The sequence below is a fragment of the Formica exsecta genome, unplaced genomic scaffold (assembly GCF_003651465.1).
Source record: "Formica exsecta isolate Colony F162 unplaced genomic scaffold, ASM365146v1 scaffold28, whole genome shotgun sequence".
Lineage (NCBI taxonomy): Eukaryota > Metazoa > Arthropoda > Insecta > Hymenoptera > Formicidae > Formica > Formica exsecta.
Window position 1 is genome coordinate 308662 of NW_021850063.1, and position 11830 is coordinate 320491.

The 11830-nt window shown below is 32.3% G+C and overlaps 2 protein-coding genes across 4 annotated transcripts in view; one reads left to right on the plus strand and one right to left on the minus strand.

Annotated features, from left to right (window-relative positions):
* Positions 1-1784, minus strand: part of LOC115237148 (leucine-rich repeat serine/threonine-protein kinase 1) — a 16302-nt gene extending 14518 nt beyond the window's left edge. The window contains exons 1-2 of one of the 3 annotated variants that reach the window (XM_029810025.1): positions 1281-1784; positions 252-517 (exon numbers count right to left, since the gene is read on the minus strand). The gene's annotated coding sequence lies outside the window, so the exon portion shown is untranslated. Of the gene's footprint in view, positions 1-251 lie in introns of all 3 variants that reach the window. The other 2 variants (XM_029810024.1, XM_029810023.1) reach the window with 2 other exon arrangements.
* Positions 1785-5690: 3906 nt separating this feature from the next.
* The window catches only part of LOC115237162 (mediator of RNA polymerase II transcription subunit 6), a 16308-nt gene continuing 10168 nt past the window's right edge, over positions 5691-11830 (plus strand). The window contains exons 1-2 of the mRNA XM_029810048.1: positions 5691-5960; positions 9495-9640. The gene's annotated coding sequence lies outside the window, so the exon portion shown is untranslated. The remainder of the gene's footprint in view (positions 5961-9494; positions 9641-11830) is intronic.

The window sequence follows — 11830 nt, forward strand, 5'->3', positions numbered from 1 at the left end:
TTTTTTTTTTTTTTTTTTTTGTATATGTCGATCAATTCATTTCATTTTCAACTTTACATAAAATGTCTCATACACACACAGTTATTTTCACGTAAAAATATAAAGATAGGAAAGGCACACATGACGAAAAATTAATTCTTTACGAGATATTATATACTTCATATCGCGCACACAACATATGAATATATGCGTGTGTATATGCGTATGTACACACACATACACACACACACACACATATATAAAATACTTACAAGTCTTGTTTATGACTTCGTTACATAATTGTCAATGTCAGTATTATTTCTTCTAATCTCATTGCCTCCTCCCGAATGACTTCTGCAATGCATCAAATGCATTGTAATGCGTGTATGCCGTGATTGTCAATATTTGCGCAAATATTCTTTACTATTATTACATTTACCTTGACAACATGCTGCGAATTAATGCGCCCTAATTAGGCTTCTCGTTTCGTACGAGATTTTAAATTCGAATTCTCAATGAGGCTCCATAAAAGTTATAGCTGTAATTTAAACAAGATCTCGATTCATTTAACTCGCTTGAATCGCTCTAATCTTGCATTCTCATTAGCACGTGATAATATAAAACATATATATTTTTTAATCTACATAAAAAGAATTAAAAGTCATAAGTAAAATTCATTGTTCACACAAAACCAATATTTATATACGATCCCTTTCTATTTGATTAAAAAAGAAAGTAAATGTGTCATACATATATAAGCACACTTATCGGTTTAACAATCAAATTAATAAACTTAATGAATGACACAAAATCTATCCCTGATAAAAAAAAAAAGTCATGGTTTATTTTTCATTCGATCTCGACATTTCTTTTTTTCAGTCGTTTATTCTCATTTCGACTATATAAAGATAAAGAGAGCAAAATGATCGTTTGCGCAATTTCTAATCGTGATCGTTTTCACACAAATTAGTCTGCTATTTATCTATTTCACGCGCACGCGTAAATATACGCGTGCACGCACGCTTCGTGTAGAAAGCTGTCACGATAGAGTGTTTTAACCTCCATGTTTAATTGTTCGTGCGTGTCAAGAAAAAATGAAAGCGACAGCACGAAGGCATCGCGATTAAATGAATGAGAAATATCTTACGCGTCGAGTATATAAATTTCTCGTTTTTTGTTGAGCATATCTTTTTAGATCGGAATTTTTTCACGGAAATTTTCTGAGCGCGAAAATACGATCATTGAATCTCATTTATTAAAAATCTGCGATTGTTTTTAAATAAGCTACACATTATATATACCTTGCGTACCTCAACATGACACCATAGAAAATCTCTCTTCGAAGAGAAACCATAAAATCTACATCCCTCCAATATCAAAATTATCAATTAATTCCAGCTGAACTTTCCAGAGGTTGCGGAGTCATCGTGGATCTCTCTCTTTCTTTCTATCTCTTAGAAACATTCCATTAATTCGATATTCGCAGTTTGTTTGCTTTCGGAGTATCTCTCGTTTACCTTTGCCAGAATTTAGATTGGCCGTAGCATCTCGATAGAATTAGCGTCGACGCCGAAGCGTCACTCGAGCAGTACTTTTCTCGCGTGTTATCAGAAACGGAAAGTCTCGGGCACACATCGTGATTAATAGTTTCAGATGACATTCGCTGTCAAGTATGAAGGCGAAACATCATTGCCGCGCGATCTCACGCGGCACTACTGACAGATGACAGAGCGGACTACGAAAAGTCATGGAACCGGATAGCAAATAGAACCGTTTGACAACTCCAGTCACTGCGCCGTATGCATAGATGATATAAGAAAATAGATAGCTAACTATATTTCGCTTTGGAATAGTGTTTTTAGCGCCATCTGGGCGGATACACATGAGTGAACTAAGGCTTGGAGCACATACTTTTGCATAAGCGCATAATCATAAGCATAAGGAAATTGATTGGTCCATTTCCTTATGCATATACTTATGGACCAATCAATTTCCTTATGCTTATGGTTATGCGCTTATGCAAAAGTGTGTGCTCGAGCCTTAAGCCTATCACACACAAATCGGCATAACTGCATATGCATAGCATAAGACCGTCTGGACCAATGAGCATCGAAATAAAATCGCCATATTGATTTACATAGCATGCTCATTGGTCCAGATAGTCTTATGCTATGCATATGCAGCTATGCCAATTTGTGTGTGATAGGCTTTAGAACATATATAAATGGAAAGGGAATGCCTTTGTTTCCCGATAGAAAAACATGTCGGAAGGAAGTAAGAAAGAAAATCATAGTTGCCTCTCTCTTGTGAGTTACTTTGCTCAAAAGTGCGCATGCGCGGCCATGTGTGTGTACACAAAAGTATGTATACTACAGACACGATGCTTGTATGTGTAGTTACTCACAAGAGAGAGGCAACTACGATTTCTTTCTCACTTCCTTCGACACTTTTCAGCCTGCGATTTCCCTTCCATTTATACAGGGTGTCCCAAAGCACCCTTGACAACGCTCGTGAGCACGTAGAGCAGTAAACTGAACAGATAAGTCCTGTACCATTTTACGTTGACTGAAGTTTGAAATTACGTACGAATTTAGGTTTAGAATCAGTACTTAACGTAATGTAATGCATTACGGAAAAGCTTGTGCGGTGACCCTAATAGCGTTTTCGAATGTATCGTTCAAGCACCGACGAGATACTATTAAAGACCGTCAGCCCTGGGTAAACTTTTGTGACCATCAAATGGGCCCGGTGGGCCTGGAGGTAATTGAAGAATGTTGACATTACCGGCCGTTTGATAGGATCGAAGATAATTACACGAATTATTAAATTCATACGGTTATTTTACATCATCCAGTTATTATTTTATTATCGAAAACACCGACGAGATATCATTAGAGATTGATGGTCTTATAGGATTTAGCAAATTACTGGTAAAAAACTCGCCACGCGATACTGTACCCAGACAGCACAAGGATGTCCTTAGGACGTCCAAAGGGCATCCAGGACATACATGTAGGATATCCTGAGGATATCCTATTGTAATCCTCGGATCTCCTCTGGATATCCTGAGGAAGAGTAAATGATAGCCATACACTAGCCTCTGGAGAATCCAGGGAAATCCTGTGGAACATCTTAAGGATTTCTATAGGATATGTTAGGGATATTTTTCATACGTTAAAAGGAACAAATTCTAAAATTTAAATATAAATTAAGATTGCGTTCTGTTATTTACTGCCAATACGAAAAATCTAATACTAAAAATAGTTCACGTTCTTTAATATTTGAGGTTTTCGTGCTGTACATAAATATTTTAGGTTTGGCTTCCGGGTTTAAGTCGTGTAATATTTTCAAAACAATCCAATATCTGAATTCCCTATGTTGGGATTGCATCAGAAAAATTGAACTGATAAAAAATAATTATATTTTTAATTTCCTGTTAGTTGCTCTTTACAAGCTTTATATAATTCTCATGACCAAATCTCAAATACGAGTTCGCGCGTCGCATAGCGGTAAACAAACGAACTAGCGGTTGAATACTATTTTTTGTAAAGTTTTTGGAATGTTGCGCATAGTAACATTTCTCATGAAATATTAAATAAATAATAATTTTGAATATATGAAAATGTGCGCATCAAATTCAATTATTAATATTAAACGAAATTAATGTTAACAATTAATTGCACATGTATATGTCCTCTGGAAATCCAAAGGACATTCAATATAATAGACAGGGCAGATATCCTACAGACATCCAGGGGTTATCCAATGGACATTTATAGGACATTAATACTTATTACAATACTTAAAATTTCTAAATTATATTAAATAGCCTACATAACCGAAAGTAATCATGTATGCATATTAAATTTTCATAAAATATATTTATAATAATATCTTAAAACATCCTACAAATATCCTGAACCATCCTAGACATATTCAGGATGATCCTGAAGACGTTTTGTGCTGTCTGAGTAGGTAAGTAAATTATTGCATTGTCGATAATAAAACAGTAAATTTACGATAAAATATTTATTTTGTTATTCTTGAGGCAGTTATATAAAAAATCTATACATTTTTGATAATAAAACAATAACTAGATGAACTAAAATAACGCGCAGCGAGTTTTTTTTTCAGTCACACTAAATTCCATAAGACCATCGGTCTTTAATGATATCTCGTTAGTGGTTCAGGGTACCGATCATGTAACTTTTTCTCTAGGGCGGAAAAATGAAAAGTGAAAAATAGCTCTATAAAGTTAGCCGATCAGCACTCACAATTATAATTTTTTTTTTACGAATCGTTTGTTGATCGTTTGTTGGTGATGGACAGCATGAAAAATACAGGTATGCAACAAAAAATCTGTATATAAATAATAATGTAATTCTAATGCCCGGTCTACAATGGTCGTTAGTCGTTAGTCGCAAGCAAATTGACCAACCACAGTCGATTATTCCTAGAATAGTCTGATTGGTCAAATTTCAATCTCAATGCATAGTCTGATACGGGCTTAAAGGCTGGTTTATGCAGGCCGTAACTGTTAATTTATGCCGGAACCGTTAAAGTTTAACACTAGGATTACAATGCTTTTGTTCATAATGGCATTATGTTTAGTATTAGATTTTTAGTATTAGCAGTAAATAACAGAACGCAATCTTAATTTATATTTAAATTTTAGAATTTGTTCCTTTTAACGTATGAAAAATATCCCTAACATATCCTATAGAAATCCTTAAGATGTTCCACAGGATCTCCCTGGATTCTCCAGAGGCTAGTGTACGGCTATCATTTACTCTTCCTCAGGACATCCAGAGGAGATCCCTAGATTATCAGAGAGGCGCCAACTTGTTCCACTTTCTGATTGGTCGATTAAAATAGCCGCCATGTTAGAATACAAACGTCACACGTACAGCCTGACAGCTGTCAATCAAATGTGGTTGTGTTAATATTAAAAGTTTAAATAAGTGCATATTATAATTTCTTGTTACCACGGTAAGTAGAAATGTCTTATATATGTTATATATGAAGAAATTAAGCTGCACATATTTAAAACATATATATGTGTATATATGTGTACATATACAATATATATATATAAGCACTACTGACGTTTGTGTCCTAAGATGGCGGCGGTGGCATGGTGGGGGTAAAGTTGGCGCCTTTCTGATAGGATTCTAAAATTAGGTTTTTTATAATTAACAATTTTAGTTTAGTCATGATATCAACCAATACTTTTTAGTAATAAACAGATTTTATGATAATTGATAACTGTAATCGACAGGAAATCGTTTGTGATTTACAAATATACCAATGTTACATTTGTGAATTGATAAATTTTTTAATTACGTGCAAAATAAGTTTATTTTATAATTGTAGTGCGCATGCGCAAAGTCTGCTCAGACTTTGAGACGTGTGACGATTTCCGCCACGCGTTATGGCCCTCGCACACTGGATGCGATGAGCGATGCGCGATGGGCGATATCCAATGAGAGCTTTATTTTTTCGGAAAACCAGAGCTCTCATTGGATATCGCCCATCGTTTATTGCTCATCGCGTTCAGTGTGCGAGAGCCATTAGGTGATATTACATTTGTCGTACGACAAACTTTTTAAGCGCATTGATTAGCTAATTTCTAGAGACTCAAAAAAGTTTCTATTTTGCAGCCAATCAACATGCATAAAAAGTTTGTCGTACGACAAATCTAATATTATCCTTATCCTTAGCCCAGATCTATAATAGGTGTAGTACGCATCAAGCCAGGGGCGATACGTGGCATCCCATCCTTCCCACATGCCTCAAAACAGGTTTTCATACATATATACCTATATAGTACCATGATTTACTTTCTCCTATCTTATTCCTACTTTAACCAGTTGTTGGCCGGAATTTACTGATCGATTCCTCAGAACAGAAGTGGCCATACAAAAGAAAGAAGAAGAAGAAGAAGCATCAAGCCATAAGAAATTGATTAATCACAGTTAAATGTAAGAAAAATAATCAATTGTTTTTATTTTTATTTTCTAATTATTAATCCGCGCCTTACGGCTTTGGATGACTTCCAGTTTTTACATTTGTTATTCTCCCAGTGAGCAATATGTTATCAAAAGAAATTCATAAAGTACTCAAGTTTAAGAGTCGGACTTCCGAAAACACCATCAAAATGATAATATTATGATATCAGTATGTCCTCCAATGCGTCGATTTTAGAGAAAAGAATGACACCATATAATTGACATTTAAAAGAATTCCACAATCTGACTTCTTTTAAATATCAAAAAAATGTCACCGTTAAGAACTGTTCTATTTGTAGTATTATATTTTTGGGCGAGTTTTTTAATTCATCGGTTGATCAATCGCATGATGCGCAAGTACAGTAAAGTCCTGTATTTGCTACATTTGTGCATCATGCGATTGATCAATCGATGAATTAAAAAACGCCCTTTTTTGAAGACATAACCCAACCCCAACTTCTTAGGTTGTCATAATTAAAATTTAAATTAAAATTAAATTAAAACTTAAAACTTAAAACTTAAAACTTGAAATTAATTAACATTAAAATTAAAACTAAAACTAAAATTAAAATTAAAATTAAAATTAAAATTAAGATTAAAATTAAAATTGAGATAAAATATACAAAAAGCCAATAACTCCAAATTACTAAAATCAGACAAATTAAAAATTAACAATTATGGGTGACTGTTAGACTTGGTGATTTGTTACTTCGTCACTAATATCGATATTTCGTGTATCATATCAACGGGATAGAGAAATAGCACAATTGTTAATCCTTTGATATTATTTTATTAATGCAATTTACAAAAAAAAGACAAATACAAGAGTTATTATTTATTTATTAATTATAATATCCCACTCGGCATGTAATATTGCTGAAATACTGTAATGTTCGGAAAGGGTACAAAAATATTTCATTAATATTTCAATTGTAACTTTGCCTCCGAAATATTTCAGAAATGTACCTGCATTATGTTTTTTAAAATATTGCATTTGTAATATTTTTGAAATCTTTCAGAAAGTCCTTTTGTAACTAAAGTACAGCAAAGTCCTGTATTTGCTACATTTGTGCATCATGCGATTGATCAATCGATGAATTAAAAAACGCCCTTTACATTTTTTGATAACCCAACTTCTTAGATTGGATATAGAAATAACAAAAATATATATGAAAATATTAATCTATTTTATGCTCAAATACATATTTAATAATATTTATAATTTAAGAAAGAACGATTATCTTAAAAACGTTAATATTGAAGAAATGTTATCTCTTTGAAATCCAGAGCACGCAGTGGCACGCAGTTCACACTAGACACAGGGTCTCTAGTTTACATGTACGTTGCTTGTGCATGTGTGCGGCTTTCGTAAAATATCTTAAATGGCACGCTTGCTAGAGACTTTACAGATATCTATGAAGAGATATCATAAAGAGCTCTTGTGAAAGATATCTTACAAAAAGATAACTTACTGATATCATTTCTAAGAAAATTTAATTAAAGGCTGGTTTATGCAGGCCGTAACTGTTAATTTATGCCGGAACCGTTAAAGTGCTGAAATACTGTAATGTTCGGAAATGGTACAGAAATATTTCATTAATATTTCAATTGTAACTTTGCATCCGAAATATTTCACAAATGTACCTACATCATGTTTTTTAAAATATTGCATTTGCAATATTTCTGAAATCTTTCAGAAAGTCCTTTTGTAACTAGTATTAAAATTATAGTTTATTTGCTATAATGTACCGCTATGCGGCGCGCTATTCACTATCTATTCCCGTATTCAAATTTTTGTCATGAGCGTATATAAAGCCTGCAAAATGCGATTAATGATATTGTAATTATTTTTATCGGTTTAATTATTGATGCGATTTCCGTACCGGGAAATGCAGATATTGAACTGATTTTTAGAAAATCGGACAGCATTTCTAAGAAAATTTAATTAAGTCTTTAAAAAGTCCTCTTAAAGAGCTCATCCTCTCAATCATGCTCACTGGGCTGTCTTTGAGTGTTTGTGTCTTGTGTTTCTTTTGTGTTTTCACAATAAATTGATAGTCAAAAATTCTTAAGATTTAACATATTTGAAATCCAAAAATCAAAACTCAAAATTGAAGTCATAATTAAAATTTAAATTAAAATTAAATTAAAACTTAAAACTTAAAACTTAAAACCTTTGTACAAAAATATAAAACCAGATATAACAAAATAAATTAATTGTTAGAAATATAAAACATGATTAGTAGTAGAAAAAGTATACAATAATTTACTTAACATAAACAATAACTAATTTCGATATAAGATTTTATTTAATATAAACTGTAATATAGGTTCATAATTAAATTTTTTATATGAATATATAAAATGCAGAGATTGGAACGTTACTTTATAAAAGTAACTCGTTACCGTTACCGTTACTTTCTCTGAAAAACATCTCGTTACCGTTACTCGTTCCCGTTTTAAAGAATAACTCGTTACCGTTCCCGTTACTCAAAAACTAACGAATCGTTACTATTTCCGTTACTTTGTTTATAATATATTAATTCGATACTATATAATATATTAATATTAAATTAGTATATTATAATTAATACTAATATAATATATAAATTCTTAATATTAATATAGAAATACCAAGTTTACATTTTTATACTTCTTTATTAATTTATAATATATATAAACCATAAACTTGTAACGGTTCACCTTTCCCGTACGCCGCGGATCAAGGCTCGCCGGTGCCAGGATTCGGGAGAAGGGGGAAACTCCAACTTTTATTTAATATAAACTGTAATATAGGTTCATAATTAAATTTTTTATATAAATATATAAAATGTAATATATGTTATATATTATATTTTTATATATTTTTATTTTGTATTTGTATATGTATATAATATAAATCGTTGTTTTTCAAATATATTGTGGTTTTAGACTTTAGATTATAATTTAATTTGATTACGTTATAGCCTAAAGCTGAAAGCCAAATAAGCATTGGTTATTGCCAAAAACCAATAAGTTTTAAGTCTCGCGTAAAGCTAAAATAATATTTAAATAGGAAAACTGGCAGATAAGAGCAATTTGAAATTTGACTGCAACTGTAAATATTGTGTATGTCAAGTTTTAAAATTCCAATTTAATATATTTATATCCATGCCAAAGGTGGACCAAAAGACGGTTCAAAACGTACATTTTTAAAGCACATTATTTAATAAAATTTCACAATAATAAGTTCGACACCTGCGCCTTGGCTTTTATCTAAGGTTAGTTTTCCTACTTAATTGTTCTTACTCTGAACCTATTGCTGTTATTATCAAAATTGAAACAAAACATTAATGTGTTATAACTAATGTGTCTTATTTCAGTATGTAATCCTTATATGTTCTTGCATTACATTTATTTCCATGTTATTATTTTTATATTAGATGTATAAAATTGAATTTGTATTAAAAAAGCAATTCTGTACATACAATATATTTTTATAAGATCATAATTTATTTTTTTTTACAGGATTGTGTGATGATATTCAAGATAATTCCATTTTGCGAAGAGGTATTCCTGTCGCTCATTCTGTTTATGGAATTGCTAACTCACTAAGCGCTGCAACTTATATATTATTTATTGCTTTGGAAAGAGTTGTTAATTTGCATCCTGCAGTAAGTAATCACATTATACTTATACAAAAAGGTTGAAAATAAGAAATCTCTTATTCTCTTTTCTAAATGCTCAAATAATGTTTTTATAAAATACAAAATTCAAATAAACTGCTTGAATTATGTCCATGACATCATACATACCCACTCGGCATGTAATATTGCTGAAATACTGTAATGTTCGATATTCTGCGTCACTTGGACAAATAAGATTGTCCCGCCAAGAAATTTCCATTCCTTGTCCTCTGAAAACTTCCAACATTTGTTCCACATACACTTATGTCGCCTGAAAAAAACGCGGTAAAATAACTTTTGTATTTGTTTTTAAAAAATAAAGCTCTCATTGGATATCGCCCATCGCTATTTATATTTTTTAGACTCATTTATAAATGGGTCTAAAAAATATAAAATGCAAAGACTCCAGAACTATTTTTCATTTTATAGTTATTTGTTGAAAATATATTATTTATATAGTATTAAATAATTAGAATAATTAAATAAAATTGATATGATCGAGTTTTTAGTTGAAATTTGGCTGAAATTCCAATTTTGTTTTGGAAAAAATATTTGTTTACGAGTGGATCCCATTGTAATCCCAAAATTTCCTTTATGGTTCCACATTCTACATATTTGTGAATTAATAAATTTTTTAATTACGTGCAAAATAAGTTTATTTTATAATTGTAGTGTGCATGCGCAAAGTCTGCTCAGACTTTGAGATGCGTGACGATTTCCGCCACGCGTTATGGCCCTCGCACACTGGATGCGATGAGCGATGAGTGATGGGCGATATCCAATGAGAGCTTTATTTTTTCGGAAAACCAGAGCTCTCATTGGATATCGCCCATCGTTCATTGCTCATTGCATCCAGTGTGCGAGAGCCATTAGGTGATATTACATTTGTCGTACATCATCTATTGTAGACCGGCATTAATAATTAATAAATAAAAATAAAAACAATTGATTATTTTCCTTACATTTGACTGTGATTAATCAATTTCTTATGGCTTGATGCTTACTACACCTATTGTAGATCTGGGCTAAGGATAAGGCCGATATTACATTTGTCGTACGACATATTTTTTAAGCAGGTTGATTGGCTGCAAAATAGAAACTTTTTTGAGTCTTTAGACATTAGCTAATCAATGCGCTTAAACAGTTTGTCGTACGACAAATGTAATATCACCTAATGGCTCTCGCACACTGGACGCGATGAGCAATGAAAGATTGAAATTTTCCAATGAGAGCTCTGGTTTTCCGAAAAAATAAAGCTCTCATTGGATATCGCCCATCGCTATTTATATTTTTTAGACTCATTTATAAATGGGTCTAAAAAATATAAAATGCAAAGACTCCAGAACTATTTTTCATTTTATAGTTATTTGTTGAAAATATATTATTTATATAGTATTAAATAATTAGAATAATTAAATAAAATTGATATGATCGAGTTTTTAGTTGAAATTTGGCTGAAATTCCAATTTTGTTTTGGAAAAAATATTTGTTTACGAGTGGATCCCATTGTAATCCCAAAATTTCCTTTATGGTTCCACATTCTACATATTTGTGAATTAATAAATTTTTTAATTACGTGCAAAATAAGTTTATTTTATAATTGTAGTGTGCATGCGCAAAGTCTGCTCAGACTTTGAGATGCGTGACGATTTCCGCCACGCGTTATGGCCCTCGCACACTGGATGCGATGAGCGATGAGTGATGGGCGATATCCAATGAGAGCTTTATTTTTTCGGAAAACCAGAGCTCTCATTGGATATCGCCCATCGTTCATTGCTCATTGCATCCAGTGTGCGAGAGCCATTAGGTGATATTACATTTGTCGTACAATAAACTTTTTAAGCGCATTGATTAGCTAATTTCTAGAGACTCAAAAAAGTTTCTATTTTGCAGCCAATCAACATGCTTAAAAAGTTTGTCGTACGACAAATGTAATATCGGCCTTATTCTTAGCCCAGATCTACAATAGGTGTAGTAAGCATCAAGCCATAAGAAATTAATTAATCACAGTCAAATGTAAGGGCCGCAGAATCGGGCCGAAATGTGCAACTAAATCCGAGCACTGTACCACAGTATATACAGTAGCGCAACTCCCTGTCGGCACCTTTGATGTTATTGTTGGCCAAAACGGAGTGCGCATGCGCGAAATAAGTAAGTTGGTCGGTAACGCCATCTGAA